Below are 22,384 nucleotides of genomic sequence, written 5' to 3'. Positions count from 1 at the left end.
CTGAGTGCGTTACAGTCTGCTGTTCTGTAAGGACCGCTATCGGTCCACAATACATAGGGTTGCCGTGCACTACTGCTGACCGCTGCCCTATACTGCAGCAGTCCTTCATTGGTATAGGGACTGACGTACAGTCTGCTAATCACTAACACACAACCTGCTTGGTCCACAAAAGTTCTTATAAGGACTGGTAACTTGGTATAGGGTGCTACGGTACATAGGCCTGAGTGCGTTACAGTCTGCTGTTCTGTAAGGACCGCTATCGGTCCACAATACATAGGGTTGCCGTGCACTACTGCTGACCGCTGCCCTATACTGCAGCAGTCCTTCATTGGTATAGGGACTGACGTACAGTCTGCTAATCACTAACACACAACCTGCTTGGTCCACAAAAGTTCTTATAAGGACTGGTAACTTGGTATAGGGTGCTACGGTACATAGGCCTGAGTGCGTTACAGTCTGCTGTTCTGTAAGGACCGCTATCGGTCCACAATACATAGGGTTGCCGTGCACTACTGCTGACCGCTGCCCTATACTGCAGCAGTCCTTCAGCGGTATAGGGACTGACGCACAGTCTGCTAAACACTAACACACAACCTGCTTGGTCCACAAAAGTTCTTATAAGGACTGGTAACTTGGTATAGGGTGCTACGGTACATAGGCCTGAGTGCAGTACAGTCTGCTGTTCTGTAAGGACCGCTATCGGTCCACAATACATAGGGTTGCCGTGCACTACTGCTGACCGCTGCCCTATACTGCAGCAGTCCTTCAGCGGTATAGGGACTGACGTACAGTCTGCTAATCACTAACACACAACCTGCTTGGTCCACAAAAGTTCTTATAAGGACTGGTAACTTGGTATAGGGTGCTACGGTACATAGGCCTGAGTGCGTTACAGTCTGCTGTTCTGTAAGGACCGCTATCGGTCCACAATACATAGGGTTGCCGTGCACTACTGCTGACCGCTGCCCTATACTGCAGCAGTCCTTCAGCGGTATAGGGACTGACGCACAGTCTGCTAAACACTAACACACAACCTGCTTGGTCCACAAAAGTTCTTATAAGGACTGGTAACTTGGTATAGGGTGCTACGGTACATAGGCCTGAGTGCAGTACAGTCTGCTGTTCTGTAAGGACCGCTATCGGTCCACAATACATAGGGTTGCCGTGCACTACTGCTGACCGCTGCCCTATACTGCAGCAGTCCTTCATTGGTATAGGGACTGACGTACAGTCTGCTAATCACTAACACACAACCTGCTTGGTCCACAAAAGTTCTTATAAGGACTGGTAACTTGGTATAGGGTGCTACGGTACATAGGCCTGAGTGCGTTACAGTCTGCTGTTCTGTAAGGACCGCTATCGGTCCACAATACATAGGGTTGCCGTGCACTACTGCTGACCGCTGCCCTATACTGCAGCAGTCCTTCATTGGTATAGGGACTGACGTACAGTCTGCTAATCACTAACACACAACCTGCTTGGTCCACAAAAGTTCTTATAAGGACTGGTAACTTGGTATAGGGTGCTACGGTACATAGGCCTGAGTGCGTTACAGTCTGCTGTTCTGTAAGGACCGCTATCGGTCCACAATACATAGGGTTGCCGTGCACTACTGCTGACCGCTGCCCTATACTGCAGCAGTCCTTCATTGGTATAGGGACTGACGTACAGTCTGCTAATCACTAACACACAACCTGCTTGGTCCACAAAAGTTCTTATAAGGACTGGTAACTTGGTATAGGGTGCTACGGTACATAGGCCTGAGTGCGTTACAGTCTGCTGTTCTGTAAGGACCGCTATCGGTCCACAATACATAGGGTTGCCGTGCACTACTGCTGACCGCTGCCCTATACTGCAGCAGTCCTTCAGCGGTATAGGGACTGACGTACAGTCTGCTAATCACTAACACACAACCTGCTTGGTCCACAAAAGTTCTTATAAGGACTGGTAACTTGGTATAGGGTGCTACGGTACATAGGCCTGAGTGCGTTACAGTCTGCTGTTCTGTAAGGACCGCTATCGGTCCACAATACATAGGGTTGCCGTGCACTACTGCTGACCGCTGCCCTATACTGCAGCAGTCCTTCAGCGGTATAGGGACTGACGCACAGTCTGCTAAACACTAACACACAACCTGCTTGGTCCACAAAAGTTCTTATAAGGACTGGTAACTTGGTATAGGGTGCTACGGTACATAGGCCTGAGTGCAGTACAGTCTGCTGTTCTGTAAGGACCGCTATCGGTCCACAATACATAGGGTTGCCGTGCACTACTGCTGACCGCTGCCCTATACTGCAGCAGTCCTTCATTGGTATAGGGACTGACGTACAGTCTGCTAATCACTAACACACAACCTGCTTGGTCCACAAAAGTTCTTATAAGGACTGGTAACTTGGTATAGGGTGCTACGGTACATAGGCCTGAGTGCGTTACAGTCTGCTGTTCTGTAAGGACCGCTATCGGTCCACAATACATAGGGTTGCCGTGCACTACTGCTGACCGCTGCCCTATACTGCAGCAGTCCTTCATTGGTATAGGGACTGACGTACAGTCTGCTAATCACTAACACACAACCTGCTTGGTCCACAAAAGTTCTTATAAGGACTGGTAACTTGGTATAGGGTGCTACGGTACATAGGCCTGAGTGCGTTACAGTCTGCTGTTCTGTAAGGACCGCTATCGGTCCACAATACATAGGGTTGCCGTGCACTACTGCTGACCGCTGCCCTATACTGCAGCAGTCCTTCATTGGTATAGGGACTGACGTACAGTCTGCTAATCACTAACACACAACCTGCTTGGTCCACAAAAGTTCTTATAAGGACTGGTAACTTGGTATAGGGTGCTACGGTACATAGGCCTGAGTGCGTTACAGTCTGCTGTTCTGTAAGGACCGCTATCGGTCCACAATACATAGGGTTGCCGTGCACTACTGCTGACCGCTGCCCTATACTGCAGCAGTCCTTCAGCGGTATAGGGACTGACGTACAGTCTGCTAATCACTAACACACAACCTGCTTGGTCCACAAAAGTTCTTATAAGGACTGGTAACTTGGTATAGGGTGCTACGGTACATAGGCCTGAGTGCGTTACAGTCTGCTGTTCTGTAAGGACCGCTATCGGTCCACAATACATAGGGTTGCCGTGCACTACTGCTGACCGCTGCCCTATACTGCAGCAGTCCTTCATTGGTATAGGGACTGACGTACAGTCTGCTAATCACTAACACACAACCTGCTTGGTCCACAAAAGTTCTTATAAGGACTGGTAACTTGGTATAGGGTGCTACGGTACATAGGCCTGAGTGCGTTACAGTCTGCTGTTCTGTAAGGACCGCTATCGGTCCACAATACATAGGGTTGCCGTGCACTACTGCTGACCGCTGCCCTATACTGCAGCAGTCCTTCATTGGTATAGGGACTGACGTACAGTCTGCTAATCACTAACACACAACCTGCTTGGTCCACAAAAGTTCTTATAAGGACTGGTAACTTGGTATAGGGTGCTACGGTACATAGGCCTGAGTGCGTTACAGTCTGCTGTTCTGTAAGGACCGCTATCGGTCCACAATACATAGGGTTGCCGTGCACTACTGCTGACCGCTGCCCTATACTGCAGCAGTCCTTCAGCGGTATAGGGACTGACGTACAGTCTGCTAATCACTAACACACAACCTGCTTGGTCCACAAAAGTTCTTATAAGGACTGGTAACTTGGTATAGGGTGCTACGGTACATAGGCCTGAGTGCAGTACAGTCTGCTGTTCTGTAAGGACCGCTATCGGTCCACAATACATAGGGTTGCCGTGCACTACTGCTGACCGCTGCCCTATACTGCAGCAGTCCTTCATTGGTATAGGGACTGACGTACAGTCTGCTAATCACTAACACACAACCTGCTTGGTCCACAAAAGTTTTTATAAGGACTGGTAACTTGGTATAGGGTGCTACGGTACATAGGCCTGAGTGCAGTACAGTCTGCTGTTCTGTAAGGACCGCTATCGGTCCACAATACATAGGGTTGACGTGCACTACTGCTGACCGCTGCCCTATACTGCAGCAGTCCTTCAGCGGTATAGGGACTAAGAGTTTTGTCACAGGGTGATTTAAAAAATGACAGGCAGAGGAAGAGGCAGGCCCTTCCGCAGGGGTGGTAGGGGTAGGGCAGGAGCAACAGCCTTGAGCCAAAGTGGGAAGTTGCAGAAGGTGCGTTCAATTACTTTAAAGGACGCACCAGACTTGGTTGAGTGGCTCACTCAGCCTTATTCTTCTGCACCCTCCTCATCCTCTCGATCTGCACCCTCTTCTTCACTCTCTGCTATGTGCACCCCCAAAGACACTACCACCAACAACACCACCACCACCACATACCTTCCGCTTGAGTGCAAATGGGGGCCTTCATGCTCCAGTGTTTTAATAGGGACCCCCGTATAAAAAGCATGAGGGTCAAGGACCAGTACTGGGTGGCAACGTACTTAGATCCCCGGTACAAACACAAAATGGCGGAAATGTTACCGCCGTCGCAGAGGGCTGTCAGAATGCAGCACTTCCAGGCCTTGCTTCGAGAAATGCTGCATTCTGCTTTTGCGTGCGCTGGCAGAGGAGCAATTCCCACTCCCAGAGAAGGATTTGCGGGTACCAATCCAACAGCGCCTGCAAGAAGAGGCCGGTTTGAAGATGTGTTGGTGACTTCGGATATGAGGTCATTCTTTCAGCCGACCCATCGACAGGTGTCATCCGGATCCAGCATCAGGGAACGCCTAGACCGTCAGGTGTCCGACTACATTGGGTTAACGGCCGATGTGGACGCTCTGAGGAGTGATGAACCCCTAGACTACTGGGTGGGCAGGCTTGACCTCTGGCCAGAGCTTGCCCAATTTGCAATCGAACTGTTGGCTTGCCCCTCATCCAGTGTCCTGTCCGAAAGGACGTTCAGCGCAGCAGGGGGGATTGTGACCGATAAGCGTACTCGCCTAGCTCACGACAGTGTTAACTACCTCACATTTCTAAAAATGAATGAGGCATGGATCTCGGAGGAATTCAACACATGTGATCAGTAGACCATGTATATGTCTATAAACAATTTTTGGAATCAAGCACACAGACCTTCTTAATTCATTTGGCTCACTTCCCTGACCCAAAAAAGCACACCGTACTATATGCCCCTACCCTCCTCTTTGAAGAGGTTGAGCGGTGTCATATTTCTACTGGGGCTGCTTATTATGAGGGGTTCCCACCATCCCTGTGCTGTGCTGACTTCCTCCTGGGTGTTCTTATTATGAGGGGCTCCCACCATCCCTGTGCTGTGCTGACTTCCTCCTGGGGGTTCTTATTATGAGGGGCTCCCACCATCCCTGTGCTGTGCTGACTTCCTCCTGGGGGTTCTTATTATGAGGGGATCACACCATCCCTGTGCTGTGCTGACTTCCTCCTGGGGCTGCTTACGGTGCTGCTGTCAGCGCTGTATGTCACGGAGCTGCTGTCAGCGCTGTATGTCACGGAGCTGCTGTCAGCGCTGTATGTCACGGAGCTGCTGTCAGCGCTGTATGTCACGGAGCTGCTGTCAGCGCTGTATGTCACGGAGCTGCTGTCAGCGCTGTATGTCACGGAGCTGCTGTCAGCGCTGTATGTCACGGAGCTGCTGTCAGCGCTGTATGTCACGGAGCTGCTGTCAGCGCTGTATGTCACGGTGCTGCTGTCAGCGCTGTATGTCACGGAGCTGCTGTCAGCGCTGTATGTCACGGAGCTGCTGTCAGTGCTGTATGTCACGGAGCTGCTGTCAGCGCTGTATGTCACGGAGCTGCTGTCAGCGCTGTATGTCACGGAGCTGCTGTCAGCGCTGTATGTCACGGTGCTGCTGTCAGCGCTGTATGTCACGGAGCTGCTGTCAGCGCTGTATGTCACGGAGCTGCTGTCAGTGCTGTATGTCACGGAGCTGCTGTCAGCGCTGTATGTCACGGAGCTGCTGTCAGCGCTGTATGTCACGGAGCTGCTGTCAGCGCTGTATGTCACGGTGCTGCTGTCAGCGCTGTATGTCACGGAGCTGCTGTCAGCGCTGTATGTCACGGAGCTGCTGTCAGCGCTGTATGTCACGGAGCTGCTGTCAGCGCTGTATGTCACGGAGCTGCTGTCAGCGCTGTATGTCACGGAGCTGCTGTCAGCGCTGTATGTCACGGTGCTGATGTCAGTGCTCTGTATTACGGTGCTGCTGTCAGTGCTCTGTATCTCCTGCACCCTCTTGTTTGCCTACCCTGGTCCCTGACCTTCCCTCTCCTCCATTGCCTTCATTAGCTCCATAGTCCTGAATTGTCAGAACAATTTCCCAAATAAAAAAAAAATGCTTGTAGTTATCGATCCCAAATTCACCTCATACATGTATTATGCTATTGTCCAGGTGGTGGGACTACGTGCTACCCCCTAATAATTACCACGTGGCCGCAAATTCGACCTAAAGGTTTGCGAAATTCGCCTCCCATTGAAGTCAATGGAGCCCGCGGCGAACGGTCGTTTTCGCGAACGTTTGTGTCCGTTCGCGTTTCGCGTTCGCGAAACGTCCCGTCGGAAGTTCGTCCATCACTAGATGACAGTCTCTTCTTCAGATAATCTTATTATGTTGTGGGTCTGCTACACACACACCTTGTTTTTGTTGATAATGTATGTAGTGCATTACTGACAAAAATATTGCTAATTTTCAGCACCATGGCAGAAGTATGTGGGGGTCATAAAAATGGCATGATTGGGGAAATTTAAACATCACTGTGTGTGTTATTTACTAAAGGCAAATCAACTATGCACTAAAAGTGCACTGCAAAAGTGCACCTGAAACTGCTCTTGGAGTGCAAAGTGGATTTGTCTTTAGTAAATAACACCCATTGCCACAGAAAACAAAAACTTTACTACAAATACTGCTTTTGCACATTGAAAAAGGAAGGCACACATTGTTGATAATTTAACTTTTTACTCAAAGCACATTCACATGTGTGTTTAGAAAAGGGTTTTACAACAAACCAACATATTTGGTGTATAGAAAACATTAGTTTGGGTAACATTTTTATAACTTGGCGTTTTTGTGTAAACAGGCATGTATCAAAGCATAACATACAGAACACAGGAACTTACAAAGTTCAACTTTGAAAAGTGAAGACAATATCAGACATGAGCATGTACAAACTGTATATTCTCTAAATCGCGATTGCACTCCATTATCTCCACATGAGGATCTGGGCACTTTCACTGGTAAAATGCGATTCTTCTTCCACAACATCCACATCACCTAAAAAGAAACCAAAAAAAACACACCATGTATTATAAATATGCAGGCATACATTGATTAGCTTACCTGAAGCTGTGGTCTCCGACACTCACTTGTTGTGTTGCCAATTTTGCCAATTTCGACAATCTCTCCTTCCTCCTCCTCCTCTGCTTCTGGTGTTGGTATTTCCCCTTCTTTGGGAGGTGTGGGGTCCCTGGTGTCTTCAGACGTATCGTGTCTTCTCTCCCCTATGAGAATGTAAAAAAGGAATACTTAGCATACAGAGGGCAGAAATAGAAATATGAAACATTGCTTGGAAGTGTCGTACAATTGTGTTTTTTGGCAGAGTTCAAAGGTGATAACATTATTTTTAACACTTTCGAAAGCTGGAATATTACCTGTTGTGTGAACAAATGTAGTCAAGTGCAAGTTGGCAAAACATCGTTTTGGAGTGGGCCAACGAACGATGTTTATTACGAACGGTTGAACCCATGAACATGAAAGTGGCTATTTTAAACTGTACAACATTACATCAAAGCACATGGAGCAGTATTCAAGCAATAATAATAATATGGACACAGGACAACTACTTACTTTTTTGAAGAATTTGCTTGATCCTTCTGTACTGATCGTGCTCCCTCAGTTTCAGGTCTGACCAGCGTTTTCTCAATTGATCCTTGGATCGTCGTACCCCAAAATTCTTCTGAAGACTCTTCACAACTTTAGTCATGATCTTGGCTTTTCTGATATTTGGGTTTGGGTAAGGTCCATACTTCCCATCATAGTAGTTCCTCTTCAATATGTCCACCATCTCCAACATCTCTCCAAAAGACATATTTGAGGCCTTAAATCTTCTCCTCCGGGATCGGGACGTTTCTGGCTCCGGGCTTTCCTCATCCTCCTCCTCGTTAGTGGAATTATTTGTGCACACCTGCTGTGTCTCTGCCATGTGCTCTCCCCACTGTGCAGAAAGAGAAGGGGCGGGAATAGTCTAGAAAGAACATCAGGGGCGGTCGGAGTTTCACGCATGCGCACTGCATGTAAAACGCAACACGCGTGTGTCGTACATGCTATCTGTGAGCAGAATGAGGAGCTGACGCGCCGATCGTTCACACGAAGGTACAATTTTAACTTGGTACATCACTAGCATATACTGCTTCTATATAGGCCTATGTTGGTACAAGATTAGGAGAGTTTAGCATGACATTATTATTAAGGTTTGTCTTGTGTTGTGTCTTGCAGACAAGATGGATCCCTTCCAGAAATCAAATTTTATGGGGCTATTCATTGATATGCTCAGGGAGCTGACCTGCCTGTGGCAGATGAACAACCCCTTTTATAAGGACCTAAGAAAGAGGAAGGCAGCGCTGGAGAAACTGCTTGGTTTTGTAAAGACCATGGTCCCCACGGCAGACATGACCTATGTGAAGGCCAAAGTTGGTGCCCTGAGGAGTACATATCTGAGGAAGCGCAAGAAGTTCCAGAATTCCCTGAGATCAGGAGATCCAGATGCCATTTATGTCCCCAGGATGGTGTACTACGAGAGGCTGCATTTTCTGGCAGACCAGGGGGAACCCAGGCCACCACTCTACCGTCTTCCTTCAAGGCTTCCTTCACCCCCAGCTGAGGCTTCCAATGTCCAACCTGGGCCTTCCAGGCAGCAACATTTGGAGGGGCCCAGCTTGAGAGGTATAGCATTGTTGAACATATTCTTGTCGTACATTTAATGATGTTAACTAGATGTTATTATTGATCAGTAAGTTGTGATTTAACAAAGTGGTTTACATATCAATAGACAGTAGTTACCAAAAATGATTAGGACAAGAATGAAACATGCTGGACTCAGAATGATAGTCTGTTCTATTTGTTAACATTCAATTTGCAACAGTCATGAGTAGGGATGGCCAAACAGTTTGCCCGGCGGTCGTTTTGCAGCGAATTTCGGCTGTTCGCGGTCCGCCCGTTCCGTGTTTTTACTGTGTAAAAGAACTTTGACCTGATGACACATCCATCATGGGGTGCAGGACAGCCAATTGAGACATTACAGCACATGGACACTTGGACATTCCCCTTAACTTATAAATACACCCGATCCGGTGGCCATTTTACATTCTTTCTTCTGTCACTATAGGGAGAGCTTGCTGTGTGGAGAAGGGAGAGATAAATCGCTAGCTATTTGGTACACAAAAGTGCTTTTCAGGACTGGTATAGGTGTTAGGTGTATATAGGTTTGCTGTGCTACTGATTGTTGCAGCAGCCTGAGTGTCTTTTGTAAGTTTAGAGAAAGGGACAGGACGCTGTGTCTGCTGTAGGGACAGCCAGATTAGTCATCATCATTATTATGTGGACACTATCAGGTCCACAAAAGTGCTATTCCAGTAACCAGTTATTGTTCCAGCAGCCTCAGTTTTGCCAGTTTATATAGGGACAGGCAGGAAGCAGTGTGCCAGGCAGTGAGGGTCAGTTTAAACAGTAGCTGTTACTATTAGTTCCACAAAGGTTCTTTTCAGGACTGGTATCAGTGGTATGGTAATAGGCTTGTACACGTATAATATTCTTTCTTCCAAATATAGAAAGAATATTATACTTGACTGCTGCCCTTCTGCTGCAGTCTGCTAATCATTCACAACTCACTTGTTCCACAAAGCTCTTTATCAGGACTGGTAACTTGGTCTGTCTAGGGTGCTACAGTACATAGGGTTGAGTGAGGTACAGTCTGCTATTCTATAAGGACTGGTATCGGTCCACAATACATAGGGTTGAGGTGCACTACTGCTGACCGCTGCCCTATACTGCAGCAGTCCTTCATTCGTATAGGGACTGACGTACAGTCTGCTAATCACTCACACACAACCTACTTGGTCCACAAAGCTCTTTATCAGGACTGGTAACTTGGTCTGTCTAGGGTGCTACAGTACATAGGGTTGAGTGAGGTACAGTCTGCTATTCTATAAGGACTGGTATAGGTCCACAATACATAGGGTTGAGGTGCACTACTGCTGACTGCTGCCCTATACTGCAGCAGTCCTTCATCGGTATAGGGACTGAGAGTTTTGTCACAGGGTCATTTAAAAAATGACAGGCAGAGGAAGAGGCAGGCCCTTCCGCAGGGGTGGTATACAGGGGTGGGTCATATTTCTACTGGGGCTACTTATTATGAGGGGCTCACACCATCCCTGTGCTGTGCTGACTTCCTCCTGGGCCTGCTTATTATGAGGGGCTCACACCATCCCTGTGCTATGCTGACATTCTCCTGGGGCTGCTTATTATGAGGGGCTCCCACCATCCCTGTGCTATGCTGACATCCTCCTGGGGCTGCTTATTATGAGGGGCTCACACCATCCCTGTGCTATGCTGACATCCTCCTGGGGCTGCTTATTATGAGGGGCTCACACCATCCCTGTGCTATGCTCATTATGAGGGGCTCACACCATCCCTGTGCTATGCTGACATCCTCCTGGGGCTGCTTATTATGAGGGGCTCACACCATCCCTGTGCTATGCTGACATTCTCCTGGGGCTGCTTATTATGAGGGGCTCACACCATCCCTGTGCTATGCTGACATCCTCCTGGGGCTGCTTATTATGAGGGGCTCACACCATCCCTGTGCTATGCTTATTATGAGGGGCTCACACCATCTCTGTGCTATGCTGACATCCTCCTGGGGCTGCTTATTATGAGGGGCTCACACCATCCCTGTGCTATGCTCATTATGAGGGGCTCCCACCATCCCTGTGCTATGCTGACTTCCTCCTGGGGCTGCTTACGGTGCAGGTGTCAGTGATGTATATCACAGTGCTGATGTCAGTACTCTCTATCACGGTGCTGCTGTCAGTGCTGTATATCACGGTGCTGGTGTGAGTGCTTTATGTCACGCTGCTGATGTCAGTGCTCTCTATCACGGTGCTGCTGTCAGTGCTGTATACCACGGTGCTGGTGTGAGTGCTTTATGTCACGCTGCTGATGTCAGTGCTCTCTGTCACAGTGCTGCTGTCAGTGGTGTATATCACGGTGCTGGTGTGAGTGCTTTATGTCACGCTGCTGATGTCAGTGCTCTCTGTCACGGTGCTGCTGTCAGTGCTGTATATCACGGTGCTGGTGTGAGTGCTTTATGTCACGCTGCTGATGTCAGTGCTCTCTGTCACGGTGCTGCTGTCAGTGCTCTATATCACGGTGCTGGTGTGAGTGCTTTATGTCACGCTGCTGATGTCAGTGCTCTTTATCACAGTGCTGTTGTCAGATGACTCTATCACGGTGCAGGTGTCATTGCTGTATGTCACGCTGCTGATGTCAGTGCTCTGTATCACGGTGCTGCTGTCAGATGACTCTATCACGGTGCTGCTGTCAGTGCTGTATGTCACGCTGCTGGTGATCATCTCCTGCACCCTCTTCTTTGCCTACCCTGGTCCCCGACCTTCCCTCTCCTCCATTGCCTTCATGCGCTCCACAGTCCTGAATTGTCACAACAATTTCCCATATAAAAAAAGAATGCTTGTAGTTGTCGATCCCAGATTCACCTCATACATGTGTTATGTCATTGGCCATGTGGTGGGACTATGTTTGCACAGCTAATAATTATTTTGTGGCTGCAAATTTGACCTATAGGTTTGCGAAGTTCGCCTCCCATTGAAGTCAATGGGGCCCGCCGCGAATGTTCCGGTTCGCAAACTATCGGCCGTGTTCGCGGTCCGCGTTCGCGAAACGTCCCGTCGGAAGTTCGTCCATCACTAGTCATGAGCACAAAACTGTGTGATTGATGACCAAAAAACTAAAACTATGTCCCATTTTCATACACAGGAAGACCTCAGCCGGGAGGAGGCTGTCGCAAGTGGCAGCCGGGAGGTCAACCATCGCCCTCCTCCTCCCCCTTCTCCTGCCACAACTACAGGAGCCAAGCCACAGCCTGGAAGAAAGCCTGGAGGGAAGTGCCTAAAGAAGACCAGAGAGTAATGGTCTGGGTTCAGTCTGGTCTGACAGAAGATGCAGCCTCTTGTAGGACCACAGCCTGGGGACATAGATGGCATCTGCTCTTCCTGATCTCTTGGACTTCTGGACCAGACTGCTCTCCCTGAGATATGTACTCCTCAGGCCACCAATTTTGCATTTTCAAATTATTTCATGTCTGCCCTGGGGGACAAAGGCTTCACAAAATTGACCAGTTTCTCCAGCGTTGCCTTCCTGTTTATTTGTTTGACACCTAAATAAAGGTTTTTTTTGGTTCAAGAAATACTTGCCTATGTGTTTTACTTCAAAAAGGACAGTTTATTTTTGAGTAGGCAGGTACATATCAAAAATACAAAGTCAAATTAATAACAAGGGGCACCAACACCAAACAACCTCCTCTAGATTAAAAAAGAAAACAATAAAATAAAAAGATAATGGGGGCGTGGCTAGCCAGCGGAGCGGATGGACGCTCAGTGAAGAGCTCCTTGCAGCTACGGGCCAAAAGGGGGAAATTAACCGACTTACAAACCTCGTTTCCTGGCGAAATTAACCCTAGGAGGTGTGGGCAAGCCTAGAGATGCCTCAGCGGAAAAGAAAAAGCGGTGGTAAACCGAATAAATTACCGGATTACTTCCTCACACAGCGGCGGTGTGCTGAGCAAGATGGCGGCGGTACACGCGGTGGAGGAGAGCATGGCGCTCGCAACGTGCCCAACAGACAGGTACCAGCCTCACAGCCTCCAGAACATCCACACCGCCACTTGGGGAAAAATACCAGCACTCCTCCACTATCTGGTGTAACTAGCCCAGCTAAAAGTAAGCCTAGACTGGACAGCAGTGACAGAGAGGAGACTGAGATAAGCTTGGACTCCTCTCTGGAAGATACCAGAGAGCTGCAAGATTCCCTGTCAGAGTTCCCCACGGCTAATGCCCCTATTATGGACACAACTTTGAAAGATATGCTGGTGTCACTGTGATCCACAATACATGCTGACATTCAGACCCTTACTAGGAACTTTAAATCAGAGATAACCTCAGTGTCTCAGAGAGTGACCCATGTTGAAACTAAAATGGGAGAGTTTGCAGCAACCTTTAATTATCTGGTGGACGCTCACAATGACAGGGAAGAAGAAATGATGCTTATGAAGCTGAAATTGGCAAATTTGGAGGATAGGTCTAGGAGAAACAACGTTAAAATCCGGGGCATACCCAAATCAGTCAAACCTCCAGACCTAAAACGACACTTTCTGCAGATAGCAAAGGCAGTCCTCCCAGATGCACCGCTGGAAGATCTACTTGTTGACCGCATCCATAGACTTCCTAAACCCAAACATGTGGCAGCTCATCTCCTCAGGGACACCATCGTCCGTATCCATTTCTACCATATCAAGGATCAGTTTATGGCAGCAACCAGACGCAAAGAATCCCTACCGGAAGATTTACAGGCTCTGTCCTTTTTTGCTGATTTGTCAGCGTTTACGATGCAACAACGCAGGCAACTATCCACCATTACGAAGGCATTAAATAATCATCGCATAATTTATCGGTGGATTTACCCTGCTCGCCTACAGATCGTTAAAGAGGACACTACTCATCTGATCTCCACCTTGAAAGAAGGCATGCGGCTTCTACATGAATGTAGGGATTTACCCCTATTCCCCCCCCTGATGGCCCGGTCGTTATGTAGCTATTTTCAGTTATTTTAAGTTTAATTTGTTTTTTTGCAGATTGTTACTGCATTTTTGATACCCCCTTAAGTTGAGCGGTGAAGTCACCGCACTGGTCTGAAAGCGATTCGCTCAACTAGGAAGCGGATTGCTTCCACTGACAGATTTGATTTGAACCAGTCCGTGGTTAATGTGATAACATTACTGTTCCTGTTGGTTATCCTTCTGTGGTATTACAAGTATTCTATATTTGCAGTAGTTCATACTGCTCTAAGGTGACTGACAGTAGTGGTCTCCCAGGGCAACCTTAAGAGGTATACTGTTATTCCAGTAGTGTGTAAAGCGCCCAAAGAGGTCTTACAAGGCCTTCTGCTTCAGTGAGTAGGCCATACATCTGCCCTGCCCATTTAAGTTACAGAGAAGCGAGGGACCTCTGAAACCATGCCCTTTCGAATATCATCACTTAATGTTAAAGGCCTTAACAGCCCTTTCAAGCGTCAGTTGGCATGGAAAGAGGCTAAGCGATTATGTAGTGCTGTAATTTGTTTCCAAGAAACCCACTTTGCTTCCCACAAAACACCAATATTCCAAAATCAGCAATTCCCCCGTGTATTTCTGGCAAGTTTTTCACAAAAAAAAGAGGTGTAGCTATTGCTATTAAAAACACAGTACAATTTAAAATTATAGAGGTACATTTGGATGAGTTAGGCCGTTACATTGTACTGATATGTGAGATTAATAACATAAGATTAACTTTGGTTAATGTATATGCTCCAAATGTCAAACAACTCTCCTTCATGAACAAATTGTGGAAAAAGGTGTCTAAAGTTAAACAGGGGAGGATGGTGTGGTGTGGCGACTTTAATGCAATTCCTGGAGGGGAGATGGATCTATCTGGACAAGGTCAGCATCTAACAAAAAGGGTATCACTAGAGAGTTTCATCTCCCACTCTGACTTGTTTGACGTATGGAGATGCCAACACGCATCCAAAAAAGACTACACTTTTTATTCGAATGTTCATCATAGTTACTCACGTATTGATATGTTTTTGATTGACAAATTTACGTTACAGCAAATTTCCGGGTCGGAGATCCACTGCATCACATGGTCTGACCATGCACCGATTTCGGTTGATGTGAGGGATCACCGCTTGGAAACAAGAGCAAATAGATGGAGAAATGATGTCTATACTATCTTGCAACCAGGTCATAGGAAATTTATAGAAGAAGAACTTTTTCGCACAAAATGCGCCCTCCGTGAGCAATCCCTTTATTCTGTGGAACTCACATAAGGCCTATATAAGAGGTTTGCTTATTCAGTTGAGTAGTAGGCTTAAGAAACAAAGATCGAACAAATTAGATGACTTACTAAAACAAATAAACAAGTTGGAAACGGAAAATAAACGACAAACCACTCAATCTATTAGAGAACAACTCTTTATGGCCAGACAGGAACTGAGAACCTTCTTGGTTGCACAACATGACAATCAATACCGATCTCTTAAAGCCCAGAGGTATGGATATGGTAACAAAGCCAGCAAATTACTAGCCAAACAAGTCAAGGACAAGATTATCCACCAAAAATTGCCTTTCATCCTAAACCCCAGAACTAATGAGAAACACATGAATCCGCAGGAAATAGCTGATATGTTTAGTGAGTATTATAAGACACTGTACAACTTACAATCAGATGGAGATACCCACCAACCCACCGAATCCTCAATCACAGCTTTTTTAGATGCGATCAAATTACCTAAATTATCCAAGGAGGACCTTGAGTATCTAAACACACCCTTCACCGGAAATTGCGAAGACTATAGCCAGTCTCCCGCGCAATAAGGCCCCAGGCCCTGATGGTTATTCGTCGGAATATTACCAGCTATTCAGCTCAACTCTAGTACCATATCTGTCCCAAGTATTTGATGCAGCTACGGCTGCGGCATCGTTCCCTCCATAAATGCTTACGGCGACGATCGTGACTCTTCCTAAACCGGGCAAAGACCCTAATATACCGCAAAATGTTTGACCGATCTCACTACTAAATGTGGACGTGAAACTCCATGCTAAATTACTTGCAAATAGACTGAAAACGGTTCTACCCAAATTAATTAACTATGACCAAGTTGGATTTGTAGCAGGGCGTCAAACCACTGATGCTACTAGAAGAATGATTAATCTCATGTATTTGGTGGAGCAAAAGAGGGAGCCTTCTCTGCTTCTATCATTAGATGCAGAGAAGGCTTTTGATAGAATCCACTGGGGTTATTTGCGCGGAGTGCTTTCTAAATTTGGGATGGAGGGCACGATACGGGATGCTATTCTAGCCCTTTATTCACACCCTTCGGCCCATGTGTATACCGAGGGCCTATATTCGAGGCCCTTTGATATAACAAATGGGACCAGGCAAGGCTGTCCCCTTTCCCCAATCATTTTTGCCCTTGTAATGGAGCCTTTAGCAGAGAAATTAAGAGAAGACCGACTCATCGAAGGTATACATACGTGCGAGGGACAGTACAAGGTGTCATTATTTGCAGATGACGTTATACTGTCCCTGACCAACCTCTCTATCTCTCTACCAGCAGCGCTCTCAGTACTTATGGAATTTAGTAAAATCTCCTTTTATAAAAATAATACATCGAAATCGCTTATCTTAGGAATGAACACCAGCTCAACATTAGAAAAGTATCTTAAAAGTGCATTTCCATACCCGTGGACTACCACCTCAGTTAAATACCTAGGCATGAACCTTACTTTCCCCACTGATAAACTGTACAAAGAAAATTACGCTCCCCTAATAGTGTCCTTCCAGAAGGACATCAGTAGACTGCAGAAATTTTATCTATCATGGTCAGGCCGGATCGCGGCATACAAAATGTTTATTCTTCCTAAACTAACCTATTTCTTTAGAGCCCTACCAATCCCTCTCCCGCGGTCCTTCTTATCAACTTTACAAAAACAATTACTGAACTTTGTGTGGGACAGTTAGAAATCTAGATGCTCCCCTCATATGCAACATAGACACAAATCCACGGGAGGCATGGGGATCCCTGTACTGCGGGATTACTATGCCTCCTTTCTGTTAGACCAATTGAGATATTGGTTCACAGATCTAGATACCAAACCATGGTGTAAACTGGAAAAGGTTTGGCTGAAGGATTCTCCTCCCTTGGCATTGCTTATGGCAGCATGTATTGACAAGCGTAGCAACATTCCTAATCACCCTACTATCCAAGCCTCAATCATAACATGGAAAGAAATAACAACTGAAGGGAATGAATTCTACCCAACCAAAAGGGTACCAATACCCTTGGAAATTACTAAATGGACTATACCAAACATTAGATTATCCCAATGGTTATTACGCAAGGTAGAAAACTGGATAGATATAACTGTAGAGGGTAAAATACTTCCATTTAATAGGATACAGGAGAAATTCCATCTCCCAAATTCGGAATTCTTAACATATATGCAACTGGCCTCATACTTTCAGACGTTTCAAGTGGTATGGATGCCAGTTACTGAAAAAATATGGCTTCACTTGCACTCTAGCTTCCCGAAACCTAAAGGTATCTCAGTAATTTATCAATCTCTGAATTCTAAGGATGCTTTTACAAAACCTACACAATTTTTGAGTTGGGAAAAAGAAATAGGAAAGGAATTCACAGATCTCCAATGGAAAACGGCTATAAAACACATAAGTATGTACTCCAAGTGTTCAAACTACGATGAATTAATGCAAAAAATCTTGTTAAGATGGTATTATACCCCATACACTGTTGCTAAATTTTCCAAAGGCATCTCTAACCTATGTTGGAGGGGTTGCGGGAATGTTGGGACGTTGATACATATGTTGTGGGCCTGTCCGAATTTACAACCCTTTTGGGTAGCAGTGTTTGACGTGATCTCTAAGATTGTAGAGAAAAAGGTACCTCCCCGGAAGGAACAGGCCATTCTGGGTTTGAACTTAAATGACTTCCCACCAAAATTTAGATCAGTGATCGTGCATGTGTTTCTAGCAGCAAGATCACTAATAATGAGTAATTGGAAAACACCAGAATCTCCATTGATAAAAAATGTTAGAGCAAGAGTGAACTCTGTAATGGAATATGAACAAATCCTAGCCTATAGGGATGGTAATTTGCAGAAATATGAAAAGAACTGGCTTCCGTGGAAAACATTTAATAGTTGAGTCTAAGTTCTTTGTTTGTCAGCAGGGAGATGACACACTTACAAAAGAACACAGACTAACCTACTCGTTGTAATAGAGTGTAACAGAGTGAATATGATTAATGTTACCATCTAGTTTAGAATTCAGTTATGAGAAAGTGAAAAGTTAAATGGAATGTACACTTTAAAGTCTTTCAATGGTCAACTAATTGGAATATAGTTAAACGACCAAGTACGGTCACATGATCCGTTTATGTAGGTACGATTATCATTACATATGATCTTATCACTGGTTGTTCTCTAACTTGAACTTATGGTTTGGAATGTTATACGTATATATCGCATATTTTGTATACTCTATGTATGACTATTATATTTTTCAATAAAAAGATTTAAACAAAAATAAAAAGATAATAATGGTGTTGTGGTAAGTTGACACACAAAACCCATCCAAAAATTTTTGAAGATGAGCAAACTGCCAAAAAAGGAGATCTTGATTAAAAAAAACAACCACAAAATTTAAAACCAAAAAATAAAAAATAAATGATTGGGGAGATGTGATGAATTAAAATATTTTATTCATGAAATGAGGAAAAAGAATGAAGAAATAAGTTTGGGAGAAGAGTGTGTGAATATGAGCAGTAAAACAACTTCATTCTTGTAGCATTGTAAAGAAAAAGAGAATGCGCTGCATTAAAGCATTTTTAACATTGCAGCGTGACGAATGTGCTATATCGATTAAGAGCGGTAGTTTTACCTGACCGAGCGCTTCCGTCTCAAAATTTATTCTGAGCATGCGTGGCACCTTGTCCGTCGGCACCTGTTCAGCAAACATCCGAACAAATGGGTCATTCGACCGTTTGCCCACTGAACTGACCACAATGCATTTTGCAGCGCTGAACAGTGCATTGCAAGCCCTGATTGACTGAAGCAGTGAAAGCTTCAGCCAATCAGGACACAGAGCACTGCCAGAGTCATGATTGGACACTGTCATCATGACTTTATCCAATCATGGCTCATTCCTGCCCCACAGTATAAAAGTATTCTTTCAATGGCAGCTATTTTCAGTGTGATTTCAATGTGGAGAGAGATAGAACAGGGCTCTGTTCAGTGCTATTAGTTAGTGTGCTATACAGTGTAATTTTGCTTCAATTGTCATTGTAGAATGTTAGTTTAGTGCCAGTCTAGGAGTGTAGTGAGGAGGACCATCATTCAGCTTTGCATAGTGTGCAGCTAGAGTAGGGACAGCTCAGATAGTTTCACTGTAGTATAGTGAGACCGTGTCATTCATACTGTACATACATGAGTGTGGAGTAGGGAGAGCTCATATAGTTTCAGTGTAGTGTAGTGAGACCTAGGGATGAGCTTTGAGTTTGAGTCAAACACGAGTCGGGTGTTCGATCGTTGGACAAAGAGCGAACATTATGGGCCGTATATACAGGCTTGTATATATATATATATTCTAGCCAAGCCTATACCTGACTAGGCCATTGCCTGAGTGCGTGTTCAAAGACAATTTCAGCCAGGCAGGTGACTCACTGAGCTCAGTGCATTTAATATATTTATATATATATATATATTTATTTATATATATATATATATATATATATATATATATGTATATATACACATATATATATATATGTATATATACACACACACATATATATATATATATATATATATATATATATATACAGGCTTCTATATATATATATAGTCTAGCCAAGCCTATACCTGACAAGGCCATTGCAGTGCATGTTCAAAGACACTTTCAGCCAAGCAGGTGACTGAGCTGCCAAGCCTATACCTTAATGTAGGCCATTCCCAGTGTACTGTTTTTAGTAAACTTCAGGCATTGTTTTGCAAATCTAATTGTACAGTATGTCTGGAAGGCCACCAGGGAGAGGCAGAAGCTCACAGGCCACTAAAAGAGGGCAAGCAGGCTCTGTGTCTACAGCAAACAGTGCTGGTTGTGGACACGGTGCAGCCTCAGTACGTGGCCATGGGGCATGCTTGTCCTTTTTTCGGGAGCTGGCTGTGTTGAGCCACAACATGCAGAAGAGTTGGTAGAGTGGATGACCAAGCCGTCCTCATGCTCTTCATCCTCTCTCACCCAGGCTCAGGGTACTTTGTCTGCCAAAGCAGCCTCTTCCCTCAGCTCAATGGCATCAGTCACTCCTTCCCTAGCCCCACCAATTTCTGAGGAGTCCCCCGAACTGTTTGACCACAGTGTTGGATACATGCTGCAGGAGGATGTGCAGCGTTTTGAGGGCTCCGATGATGGTACCCAGCTTGAGGAAGGCAATTACGTGAGCCCAGAGAGAGGGGGTGCCCAAGAAGGACAGCAAACTGGCAGTCATGTTCCTCCAGCTGCAGCATACTGCCAGGTTTGCTCCAGTGACGAGGAGGGAGGGGATGATGAGGTCACTGACTCTACATAGGTGCCTGATAAGGGAGGAGCAGGCACATCTCAAACGTGGCAGGATGCCCTCCAGGAGCCAGCTTAAGGGCAGCCAACTGACTGCATCATACCGCAGAATTCCGCATGTGCAGGGCGCTGCTGTCTTTGCACTTTATTCCAAAAGTTCTTTGGTGTGGGCCTTTTTAGCGACATGTGCAGCAGATCGCACCATTGCTATTTGCAACATATGTCTGAAGTGTATCTCGCTTGGCCAAAACAGTAGCCGATTGGGCACCACATGGCTTGGCCAGATATATGTCGACCTGCCATGCTGTCCGTTGGCAAGCATACATAAAAGACTCACACCAAAGAACAATGCGGACCTCTCCTTGCTCCTCATCAGCTGGGGTCTCCAACCCCACTATACCTTCAGTTCTCTCAGAAACCTACACTTAGAGGAATGAAGGTGTAGAATTAGGTGTTTCACTGCCAAGTACTTGCGGGCAATCTGCTATCAGTACACCAACGTCAGATTGTACCAGGCAAATTTCCCTGCCCCAGCTGCTGCACCGCCAAAAGAAGTTCGCTCCCAGCATCCACATGCCCAGCGGTTGAATGCTAGCTTGGCTAAATTGCTAGAACTTCAACTGCTGCCTTTTCAGTTGGTAGACTCTGCCCCCTTCCTTGAGTTTGTGGAATGTGCGGTTCCTCAGTGGCCGGTTCCCAAACGCCACTTTTTTTCATGGAAGACGATTCCGGCTCTCTACCAGCATGTGGAAGACAATGTCTTGGCCTCACTGGACAGGGCGATCATCTGTAAGGTACATATTACCACTGACTCATGATCCAGCAAGCATGGACAGGGACGTTATCTATCTTTCACGGCCCACTGGGGGACTCTGCTGGCAGCTGGGAAGGATGCAGGACAGGGTGCAGTGGTGTTGGAGGTTGTTCCAACAGCACGCCTCCAAAATGCTACTAGTGGTGATTCTGACACACCTCTCTCCTCCACCCCCTCCTCTTCTTCCTCCTCCATGGCTTCTTTCTGTGCTGATTTGTCCTTGGGACCAGCGGCGCTCCGTAGGCTTTCAAGGGGCTACGCAAGTACGCAGGCAAAAAGATGCCTATGCGGGGCTTGAGCTGGTGTGCTTGGGGGACAGGAGCCACACTGGGGCAGAGATTCTTTCAGCTCTGCAAGGGCAGGCTCAGAGGTGGTTGACGCCATTCCAGCTTAAGCCAGGAATGGTGGTTGGCGACAATGGCACCAACCTCCTCTTCGCCCTCTGACAGGGACCCTTCACCCATGTTCCCTGTCTGGCTCACGTCCTTAACTTGGTGGTGCAGCGGTTCTTGGGCAGTTACTCAGGCTTACAGAATGTCCTGAGGCATGCCAGGAAATTCTGTTTGCATTTTTGCCGGTCATATAATGCCAGTGCTCAGCTGGCTGACCTTGAAAAGTAATTTAACCTGCCCAAGAACCGCCTAATCTGTGACATGCCCACCAGGTGGAACTCAACGTTGGCCATGCTGCAGTGGCTGCATCAATGATTACCTGTGTGACTATGGCACCAGGACAGAGTCAGGGGAGCTTGTTTTTTTTCCCCCATGCCAGTGGGCTATGATCAGGGATACAGGCACTGTCCTGTCACCATTTGAGGAGGCCACGAGGATGGTGACCAGTGACAGTGCATGCATCAGTGACACTGTCCCTCTTGTCCACCTGTTGGAGCACACACAGCGTGGAATAATGGACAGGGCAATTGAGGCAGAACAGAGGGAGGAAGAGGAGGACTTCCTTATCTCTCAAGGCCCACTTTATCCAGACAGTGTTCCTGCTGCCCCGACGATCACACAGGAAGAGGACGAGGAGGAGGAGGATTGTGTTAGCATGGAGGTGGAGCCTAGCACTCAGCATCAGCAGCAGTCTTCAAGGGATCATTTACAGTCCCAAGA

This window comes from Lithobates pipiens, unplaced genomic scaffold (assembly GCF_037356315.1).
Source record: "Lithobates pipiens isolate NorthernLeopardFrog02 unplaced genomic scaffold, aLitPip1_a1.2 Scaffold_13, whole genome shotgun sequence".
NCBI lineage: Eukaryota > Metazoa > Chordata > Amphibia > Anura > Ranidae > Lithobates > Lithobates pipiens.
The sequence above is the reverse complement of the archived record's forward strand: the minus strand, read 5'-3'. Positions refer to the sequence as shown.